This window comes from Oryctolagus cuniculus, chromosome 7 (assembly GCF_964237555.1).
Source record: "Oryctolagus cuniculus chromosome 7, mOryCun1.1, whole genome shotgun sequence".
Classification (NCBI taxonomy): domain Eukaryota; kingdom Metazoa; phylum Chordata; class Mammalia; order Lagomorpha; family Leporidae; genus Oryctolagus; species Oryctolagus cuniculus.
In genome coordinates this window covers 126,010,808-126,022,114 of record NC_091438.1, presented here as the reverse complement: position 1 = coordinate 126,022,114, position 11,307 = coordinate 126,010,808, and the positions used below count along the sequence as shown (strand labels likewise).

Sequence of the window (11,307 nt, the reverse complement as noted above, 5' to 3'; positions counted from 1 at the left end):
CTGAATTCCTCTGGAGTTCAAAAGTTACTAATGGATATTTTTATTTTTCATGGCATTGTGACTATTTGCAAAAATCCATTAAGGGATCTGATCTCTTCTTAATAGAATATAATGTGAAACTGTTGTGCCTGGGAGAGTGCTGACAGAGGAGGGCAACACACTGATGAACTTTTTGCTGGTGGTTGAGAGTGGGCTCATGCCCTAAACAACTCTCGACACTGAAGCCCAGAGCAATGGGTTTATAAAGGCACAAACCACAAGGGGGGGGGGGGATACATGTTGCTAGGGTCTGGCTGACCTAAAGCATATGCACAACTAATACCAATTACAGTCTGGACATCAGTCCAGGTGCCAACCTGAATCACATGTGGGACATAGACAAATTACAATGTAAACATGAATCCAGGTGCAGCCCATCTGTTTTAAGCTTGATCGATCATGCCAGGGAATCTATGTTCTGCCAAGTGAGGTGTAGTGTACTGTTACTGTGTTAGTTGTAGATCATAGTTAGTTTCAGAGCATAGAATCATGGTGGGGGTTGCTTTCTCAAGTGTTAGGAAAAGAGTGCAGATTGGTGCCTCCTCACACGGGACACCAAAATGTTAGGAAAAGAGGTGCAAAACAGAGAGGAGACAGAGTACAAACTTGGCGCCAGACCGAATTTATTCAGAGAAAATAAATCCGCAGGGGTTGACCAATTGCCATCAGACTCACAGAGCAAACTCCTGGCAGAGGCCCGGACTCCAGCCTGCTGGGCCCTTTTATGTCTTAGGTGGACCGGGGTTGGGGGTGGGGGGTAGGAGATGAACTTTTCCATACTGGTTCTTCAGGTCTGGCCCACGGGCTTCCAAATCTGGAGAAAAATGGGGTGGGGAACAATGCAGGGTGTGAGAGGGCAGAGATAAGAAGAAACCTAAAATGGCCGAGGCTTCTGTCCTTGTCCCATCAGTCTTGGGTGCTCTAAAATGGAGTCCCTACTGTCAGGGTGTCGCTTGATTCCCCTCTTTGTGTTTTGACAATAATCAGATTCTTGCTTTAGTCACATGATGCCATTGATCAGGAAGGTTATTTAGAGCAGAGTGATAGGTGTGCCTATACATAAGTTTAACAGAAGCTGTACTTTGTTTAGTGAAACTGAGTAACCAGTCAAGAATTCAGGGGCCTACAATGAGGAGGAGGAGGCTATTTTGCAGGACAACCCCTGCAAGAGACTTGAACTCACCAGAAGATGGGAGGTGGCTGATGTTGGCACCTGGGAAATACCTGGCTCACCCCAAACCAAGGCTGCTGTGCTGAGCCCAGGCAGGAATGAAAGTAACAAGACGGCAGCACGACCCTGGCAATAGTTAAGGTCAGGGGGAGATTAAGTGTCCTCCCTCAGGTCCGTGGTAAGCATAGAGCTGAAGAAGCATGTGTCCAGTAACACAAAGGATGGGGCCTTTTGGTGCCAGCCTGAATGCGAGGTGGCTGCCAAGAGCCAGCTTTTTCTTTGGCGGACTCGGCTGCCCTGCTGCTGGTTTTTGGGTGGAAGGTTTGTGAATAGCTTGAAGATGTGGTTGAACAGGATGTCCCAGTGGGGAAAGGTAGGATCAGGTCTCAGAGCAAACTTCCCTGTCACAGCTCCCAGCCTATAGGTACAGAACCCTATTTGACTTCACATCTTGACAGTATCTTTTATGTAATCCAAATAGTCTAATTAGTTGTTGTTTGGAACCTTGCATTTTTGAGTGTCCCAAAAAATGCCAAGAAGGTTTATAATATCTGGTAGAAATAGGATCTCTTAACATCATGACATAATATAGACCAGATTTGGTCATTGTTACAAAGTGATCACTCAAATGTTTTAGAATGAGTATCTATTTAAATAAACCATAACTCTTTTAATAAGAACTCAGCTGTTTTTAAACAACCAGAACTTAAGGAGTGAAAGATAATACAAAGATTACTTCAGTAAGATACAAAATTGATATCTTTTTGGTCTGTCACCAAAATGGGAAATAAAAACTTTGAATATAAGAGTTTTCATGACCTGGAACAATTTTAAGAGTCAGAAATAGGGAAGAGAAGATAGCTTACTGGAAGCAGCTAGAAAACTGACAGTCACCAATTAGACAAAAACTGTTAAAGAGAGATGTCGTAGTTTTTAAATAGAATTTAAAGAATATTTAAAGATTTTCACTAACATATATGTATTACAACCTTTATTATATTTATTTAATATATAATATTCTATATATGTATATAATAAATATTTTTATTGCAACCTTCATTACCAAGAACACATTTTTATACTTGTGACCCCCTTTTTAACCTGCTGATTTATTGATTGACATTGAAATAGTCTTTTAAAAAGCTTCAATTAAGACAACATTTTCCAAATAAGACAATACATCGAATTTTAACCTTAGTTGCTTTTAAGCTGTGTTGAATTATTTTTCGTATATGACTGTTTATGAAAACATTTTTGTTAACAAACCCAAATAGTTTCTTTTACAGAATATAAGGTGTTAGGGGCCAGCACTGTGACATAGTGGGTAAGGCTGCTGCCTCAGTGCTGGCATCCCATGTTGGGTGCCTGCTCGAGTCCTGCCTGCTCCACTTCCAATCCAGATCTCTACTGTGGCCTGGGAAGGTAGTAGAAGATGGCCCAGGCCCTTGGACCCCTGCACCCACGTGGGAGACCAGGAAGAAGCTCCTGGCACCTGGTTTTGGATCAGCGCAGCTCTGCCCTTGCGGCCAATTGAGGAGTGAACCAGTGGATTGAAGACTTCTCTGTTTCTCTGCCTCTGACTCTCCTTCTTTCTCTGTGTAACGCTGGCTTTCAAGTAAATAAATAAATCTTTAAAAAATAATATAAGGTGTTAAGTGTGGCAATGTTTACATTTAGACACATTTATCTCATTTACCTTTATTCAATTTATATTCAATGATTACATCTATGTGACTTAACATGCTGATATTATACCATACCTTTATCTGAATTAAGATCAAAATTACATTTACACAGAATTCTACTCTCCTTATAAAACTGTAGCTGGAAATCAGTGACATACACCAGAGATTGCAAAATCCACCTTAGCGCTGATTACCTATTGCTATTTTTCATCTGGATCTGTAAAAACCAAGTCACAAAACAAGTTTGGTAAGTTACAAGGCAATTTTTAAGGCAGTAATCTTTCTAGGTTCGAAAGAGAGAAATTCTTGAAAAGGCATCTGCTTAGACTGAGCAGAACCCATGTTCAATGGAAGGCACAGAGAGCCTCCAGAGACAAGGGAATAAAGGAGACAGGCAGGCAGGACAAGGAGAAGAATTTACCTTCCAGGTAAATGCAGACAGCACATTGGAAAGTGGCCACGAAACAGGAATAGAAACCAGTTATATGCAGGAAAGGTTGATAAGTCTGTCTTTGACCAGAATCTCCATCCTAATGTTTCAAGTAGGAGATAGACAAGAATGATAGTAACGACAAATAGCACAACGACAGAAAACAAATTATATCCAGGATCAGCATCCCCATCCTAATGCCATCACACTCAAATGGAAGGGAGACTGTATTGGTGTCTCATAAGACCTCCAATACTTCAAAGAAACATCAACTTACCAGAGGACATAAGGCCGGCCGGCGCCGCCATAGCTCAATAGGCTAATCCTCCGCCTTGTGGCGCTGGCACACCAGGTTCTAGTCCTGGCTGGGGCGCCGGATTCTGTCTTGGTTGCCCCTCTTCCAGGCCAGCTCTCTGCTGTGGCCCAGGAAGGCAGTGGAGGATGGCCCAAGTGCTTGGGCCCTGCACCCGCATGGGAGACCAGAGGACATAAGGCCGTTTGGTGGGTGAAGAGATTGAGCCGAGCCTCCCAGGTCAGGGAATCAGGACATAGGAACCTGGAACGTCATCAGGGGTGCCTCTCCTGTGGCCAGAGCACCAACCTGGAAGGACTAGAGCAAGGTCTTCCCCAGGGGTAGTCTCTGTATCTCACTGGGGCCTCCAAAATGTGCCTGAGTGAGTGCAAACTGAATGAGTGCAAATAGAGGAGCACCACGCACTGATAAAATGTGACCATCCTGTATTGCCAGGGTGGAGAGCAGGCTTATGCCCTAAAGAACTCTCAACCCCAAAGCCCAAAGCAATGGGATTTATAAAGGCAAAAGCTACAAGGAGGGGAGGGGGGATACATGGTTGCTAGGGTCTAGCTGACCTAAAGCATATGTGAAACTAATATCAATTACAATTTTGACATTAAAACAGGTACCAACCTAGATCATATGTGGGACATGGACAAATTATAATCATAACATTAATCAGGGTGTAGCCATCTGCTACGGGGTTTCTAGGTTCTGCTAAGTGGGATGTAGCGTGCTGTTATTGTCTTAGTTGTAGACCATGGTTAGTTTCAGACCATAGTCTCACAGTGGGGGGGGGGTGCTTTCTCAAGATGGAGGCTCAGCTGCCCTAAAATGGAGTCCCTCCTGTCAGGGTATCACTTCAAAACATTGGCATGTCTGAAAATCTGCACAGAATGCTTACTTCCAGGGCTCCAGCCTTTCAGTGAACAAACAAAATTGTTCCTTCTTAGCAGATCTTAAAAATTCAAAAGCTTATATATAATAAATTAAAAATTAAGTCTGTCTTGGGCTTCTTCATTTTTTAAATTAAAGACTTATTTATTTATTTGAAAGGCAGAGTTACAGAGAGGTAGAGAGAGAGGAAAAGAGAGGGATCTTCCATCCACTGGTTCACTCCCCAAATGGCCACAATGGCTGGAGCTGAGCCGATCCGAAGCCAGGAGCCAGGAGCTTCTTCCAGGTTACCCATGTCAGTGCAAGGGCCCAAGCATTTGGGCCATTTTCCACTGCTTCCCCAGGCCATTATCAGGAAGTTGGATTGGAAGAGCAGCAGCTGGGAGTCGAACCAGTGCCCATGTGGGATGCTGGCACTGCATTTACCCACTAAGCAACAGCACCAGCCCCAGTATTTCCAGTTTTAAGCTTTGCCTTTCATGTGCAAGAGATCAAAGGGCTTTCTTAGCATCTCAGTGTGGGTGCTATATATAGACTTTAGCATCAGGAGTAAGAATATCAAACATCGTATCAAGTTAGTATTTCTCTTTCTCTCTCTCGCAGCCCCCCCCCCCCCCCCCCAAGTTTAATGGTGGCCCTCTGCAGAAGTTGTAGTGTTAGGGTCGAGAAACGTCCACCGTCCCAGGAACGACTCCAAGAGACACTCTCATGCAATCAGCAAGGGGTTATTCAGACCAGCATGCTGGGGCTCTCTGAACATGGAGGAACAGAGCAGCCCCGAGAAGTCAAGGGTCAGGGTTTTTATACGGTTTTCAGAGACATTCCACACATTATGGTTCCATTTAGCAAATCATCTCACACCGAGGGAAGCTCATTAGCAAATCATCTCACACTGCGGGGAAACTCAAAGCATCTGTGGGGAGTTCAAAGGACATCTCCTGCAAGGGTTACACAGCTTTGGCCCCTTATCCTCACACAGGTGCAGCTGTAAAGATAAGGAACCGAAACTATACAACCCCCGCCCCACAGGGTTTCAGCTTTGGGGAAGGAGGTTTGGGCCTGCAATTTTCTAGCTGAATTCTTCAGTAGCCCTGGCAGTGGCTTTACCCGCTATGCCACAACACTGACCCCAACCTTAAATTCTTGAACCAAGGTGGCTTTAGACAGCATGAGCCTTAGACTATTTTCCAACAGAACAGGGTAGTGTCTATATAGTGGTCGATTCTTCCTGCTGCTCTTATGTTAACACTGCAGCCCAGGGAAAAGTATTATTGATACAGGACACCTGTCTCCAACAGATTCTGGATCATCAAACCCCCTCTTCCAAGGAATTGGAGACTGGTTTTCAAGTTTATTCTCCTGGATACCATCAGGAATCAGGTCCATTTTCAAAGAGATCTTAAAGGTAGGATTAGCACTCCTGTTAATATATTGGGATTTAACTCAGGGCTTATAAATCATTATGTCCTGTATGCAAAAGATTTGTAAACAAACATCTAAACTAACAGCTAAACAAGTGTGTGACCTACTCTCCTTAAAGAGGAGAACTAAAGAAGATGTATTCTGTTTGAAAAGTCTTCCATTCCCCAAACCCCTCCTTGCCCCCAGGCAGCAGGAAGGAGTCCTAGTGGAGTCTAGGGAGTGAAGGGTTGCCACTGGGGAATTGACAACTGTGCCGCATACGTCTTCTTTTCCTTTTCACGTTCTGGTTAACAGAAGCTCACGGCGGATTTTGTGACTAATTAAAGGGTCCACTAAATTCAACAGATAAATAATTCTTGCTTGAAAGTTCCAGTAACTGGCCTTGAGAAAACCAGCTGAACTTGTAAAGTAATCTGGCCCGTGCTGGTCATCACAACCAGAGGATTGGAGTTATCATGACTGCTGGGAAACGGCTGAAAGAGCAGACCTCATGAGAGGAAGGATACCACAACCACTGGCCGAGGCAGTCAAACTTCACCTTCAGTGCCATCCAGCGTGACTCTCGGGGCCAGCCCTGTGGCGCAGCCGGTAAAGCCACCATCTATGGGGCCAGCATCCCGTATGGGCACCAGTTTGAGTCCTGGCTGCTCCGCTTCTGATCCAGCTCCCTGCTAATGTGTCTGGGAAAGCAATGAAGATGGTCCAAGTGCTTGGGCTCTTGTACCTGCACCCACGTGGGAGACCCAGAAGAATTTCCTGGCTCCTGGCTTCAGATTGGACCAGCTTTGGTCATTGTGGCCATTTTGGGGAAACAGTGGGTGGAAGATCTCTCTCTCTCTCTCATCCTCTCTCTCTCTCTCTACAATTCTGACTTTCAAATAAATAAATAAATAAATAAATCTTAAAGAAAGAAAGGATGACTCGCAGCACCAATCCTAGAAATCTGTCTGACAACCTCCCCCAACTTCCCTTTCTCCTTTAAAAATTGTCTTGATAACTTGCAAATTGGGGATGAGGGGAGTACTTTTGAGACTGAAGGTGTCTGCCCTTCCTCCCAAGATGCTAACCGATTGAACAAACCTGTTCCCTGGCATCAGCTTCCATCTCCGGTGAATGGACTGTATAGCGGCGAGCAGAGCAGACCCACTTTTAATTGTCAAAATGGGGCATAAAGGTTGCTGGGAATGACACACTGAGCTCACACACTGACCTCACACACTGAGCTCACACACTGCAGCTCACACACTGAGCTCTCACACCCTGAGCTCACACACTGAGCTCACACCCTGAGCTCTCACACACTGAGCTCACACACTGAGCTCACACCCTGACCTCACACACTGAGCTCACACCCTGAGCTCACACACTGAGCTCACACCCTGACCTCACACCCTGAGCTCTCACACACTGAGCTCACACCCTGAGCTCTCACACACTGAGCTCACACACTGAGCTCACACCCTGACCTCGCACACTGAGCTCACACCCTGAGCTCACACACTGAGCTCACACCCTGACCTCACACCCTGAGCTCTCACACACTGAGCTCACACACTGAGCTCACACCCTGACCTCACACACTGAGCTCACACCCTGACCTCACACCCTGAGCTCTCACACACTGAGCTCACACCCTGAGCTCTCACACACTGAGCTCTCACACACTGAGCTCACACACTGACCTCACACACTGAGCTCACACCCTGAACTCTCACACACTGAGCTCACACACTGAGCTCTCACACACTGAGATCACACACTGACCTCACACACTGAGCTCACACACTGAGCTCACACCCTAAGCTCTCACACACTGAGCTCACACACTGCAGATCTCACGTTGAGGTCACACACTGAGCTCACACACTCTAGATCACACATTGCAGATCCCATACTGGAATTCACACACTGGAGCTCACACACTGGAATTCACACACTGTGGCTTTACACCAGAGAGGACATCCTAGACCCACGTGGTTCACTGATAGGGGGCAAACTGAGGCAGTGGGTGCAGCTGGATCTAATCTGAGGTTGCTTCAAAAGCCACAAGCAGACCCGAGAACAGAACCCATATTCCCAGGCTTGGGTCTTCCCCTTCTCGACTTACACAGAAGCAACCCTTCTAGAGGCAGGGGAATGCCTGTTCTGGTCTCCTGGAAATATGGAGAGGAATCTTTTATTTTTTTGACAGAAGTATGTCCGAATGTGAGTGCCTTTGTATCCTATTTGTCATTTTATTTCCAGTACTCAGTAGTACTCAATAAGTAGGAGTACTTTTTCAGTACATGCACTAATGGTACTCGGTAAATATGTGTTGATGAGTGAATGAATGAATCAGGTTTGATGGAGCAAAGACAGAAGCCTCAGCCATTCTCCCTCATTGCCTAGAAGATAGATAAATATCAGACCTCATTCCTTGTTCCCGAATGTCAATGCATTCTAACACCTATTGTCTGTACACCGCCCCCCTCACCAGTTTTTCCGCAGGTTCGGAGGCGCTGGGCCACTCGAAAGACAAGTATGGAGGAATTCACCTCCACCTGCCGCCCTTTACCCCACCCTCACCCGTAGGCCACCAGAGATAGAAAAAGGCCTGCCCCTGGGGCTGGGACCCTCTGTGATGTGTCCAGTCTGTGCACGCCAGCAGTTGGTCACTCACCTCTGTGGATTTATTTTCTTCGAATAAATTTGGTCTGGCTGTAGATTCATACCCTGCGTCATCTCTGTTCTGTGCTCTTTTCCTAACATTTTGGTGCCCCGTGTGAGGAGGGGAGCACAGGATCCAGCTTCCGGGTGAGAGCCGCGGCCCCTCCCCCTTCCTCTGTACTCTCTCGCCTCCCTCTGCGGCGTGCTGAATCTTCATTCTCAGTTCAAGGAGGAGACCGTGGGTGTGTGGAACCGGGAATAACCTGGTGGGTGACTGAGAGCCTCTGACCAGGGCGACTCTCCGGTGAGACTCGAACTTTCCAGGTGAAAACCAGACTCTGACAGCCCGACAGGTTATCCCGGAGTCTATCTCCCTTTCTACTGAAATTTCTGACTTGGTTCCTCTTCGGGACTGGAGAGGGTACAACTTCCAGGACTCCCCCGGCTGTCCTCTTTCGAGTGACCCGGTTGGCCTGGGAGACACTGCTCCGAAAACCACCCATACGAGTAGAGAACAGCCTTAGTCATGTTTCTCGCTCCCAGTTGCATTTCCTCATTTTCTCAAATGAATACGCAGGCAGAGCCCTTTGCCAAATCTCATCACTGCCTCCGACGTGAGATCTCATTCTTGACTCCTCGGGTTGGTAAGGAGGCCTCTGTTGCCTCAAGCACGCTGGGGCGACACTCAGGCCTGGTTCATCACCCTTTATAGGGCCTGGGGTGTTCGGTTGGGCTGATTCATCCTGCCTCAGAGGGCCTGGGTGTTTGCTTGGTTTCTCTCACCCAGGGAAACACGGGTCTAAGTGTGGGGATTCTCTTTCTCTCCTCTAGAGGACTCAGAACTTAGGTTCTTGGCTGGGGTAATTCTTTCCTGGTGGAAGGTCTGGTTAGAGTCCATGTGCCCTTCTCTCTGTCAGATCTTAGACTGAGGAATGTCTAGGCTTGTTCTCAGAGAATCCCTCCAAGTATTATAAGGGATTTCTCTACCCAACTCAGTCCTATAGCTTAACTTGGAATGATCTGTATTTAGTTCTGTCCTCTACCCTAACACCAGATGAATTTGAACATACCTGGCATGCTGCCAAACAGCATGCAGATGAGATGCACCACCAGGCCCCAGAAGCTGTTCAAGCCATCCCCAGAACTAACCCCAACCCAAACTGGACTTACCAACCTGGGGACCCAGGGCTACAGGCCTGAGACCACATGATCTCATGCCTGCTAGTGGCTATGGATAAGAACAGCCATAAATAGGTTAATTAGGAGAAGATCCAAGAGGTCACCCAGGAACCCAATGAAAATCCTACTGTATGTATGCCCTGCTTTACAGAGACAATGACAAAGTATACTAACACTGATCCCAATTCCCCAGAGGGACAGCTATCTTTAAATTCTCTCTCTCTCTCTCTCTCTCTTTTTATTTATTTATTTTTTTATCAGGCAGAGTTAGACAGTGAGAGAGAGACAGAGAGAAAGGTCTTCCTTTTTCCGTTGGTTTGACCTCCAAGTGGCCACTATGGCTGGCTCGTTGCAGCCGGCGTGCTGTGCCGATCCGAAGCCAGGAGCCAGGTGCTTCTTCCTGGTCTCCCATGTGGGTACAGGGCCCAAGCACTTGGGCCATCCTCCACTGCACTCCTGGGCCATAGTACAGAGCTGGACTGGAAGAGGGGCAACCAGGACAGAATCCAGCACCCCAACCGGGACTAGAACCCAGGGTGCCGGCGCCGCAGGCGGAGGATTAGCCTAGTGAACCGCAGCACTGGCCTAAATTCTCACTTTATGTCCTAGTCAGCTCCAGATATCCGTCACAAACTCCAAAAATTACAAGATGGTCCACAAACTCCCCAGAGGGACCCAGAGACGCAGCTTTTCATGTTTTTAACACTAGAGATGAAGAATTAAGGATTCAGAGGGAAATAGATAGAAAACTGAAGTTTCAGATGCCTGCCTCTGTCATCCACCAACTGCAAGTCATGTCCCCCTCCCACCCCAGAGGCCATGTTATGGATGCAGCAATGCTGGGAACTGGGCCAAGGCCTGCTCCAACTCAAAGTCCACCTCAGCTCAAGGCTGTAGCTCTCCTGGAGCCTGCATTGAATGTGGCAATACCGGACATTGGACCAGGAGCTACTCTAACCCTAGGCCTCCCCTTACCTTGCGCCCCAAGTGCTGACCCTGGGGTCACTGGAAGATGGGCTGCCCCTGGGGAGGGTAACCCCCCTTTCTGGAACAGCCCTCTGCTCAAACCCTTCTGCCACAGGACATCTCATCGCTGTTAAGCTTAACAGAATGAGGAGGCCCGGGTTCCACAGGCCCTGTCAGACGAGCGTAGGGACCCAGGGGTAAAAGGGACAGTGTTGGGCAAGTGAGTTTCTTTTTTGGCAGACACTGAGGCTAGTTTATCTGTTTTAAATAAATATTGCAATACACTCCTTCCCTCCACAGTCTCTGTTGTTGCATGAAAGGCCTTATTGAAACACCTAATAAAACCTCTCCCTTATATTGCTCCTGCGGAGACATTACTCTCCTGCATTCCTCTCTCATTCTTCCTAACTGCCTCACCCCCGCTAGGCAGGGACCTTCTCCACCACCTGGGGGCATCCATCCCCATTCCCACCAGGGGTAAAGCACAAACCTTTATACTTCACATTATGGCCCTTCCTCTCTCCACCTCTCCACCCCAGACTCCTCCCTTCCCTTGGTTAATCCTGTGGTGTGGGAT

The 11,307-nt window shown here is 47.2% G+C and overlaps 1 long non-coding RNA gene across 1 annotated transcript; it reads right to left on the bottom strand.

Annotated features, from left to right (window-relative positions):
* Nucleotides 1–645: 645 nt before the first annotated feature.
* LOC127493461 (uncharacterized) lies at nucleotides 646–9,051 on the bottom strand. Its single transcript, XR_007923644.2, has 2 exons — nucleotides 8,599–9,051; nucleotides 646–853 (listed from the first exon to the last, which is right to left on the bottom strand). It is a non-coding gene; the product is annotated as an uncharacterized lncRNA (long non-coding RNA).
* Nucleotides 9,052–11,307: the final 2,256 nt, after the last annotated feature.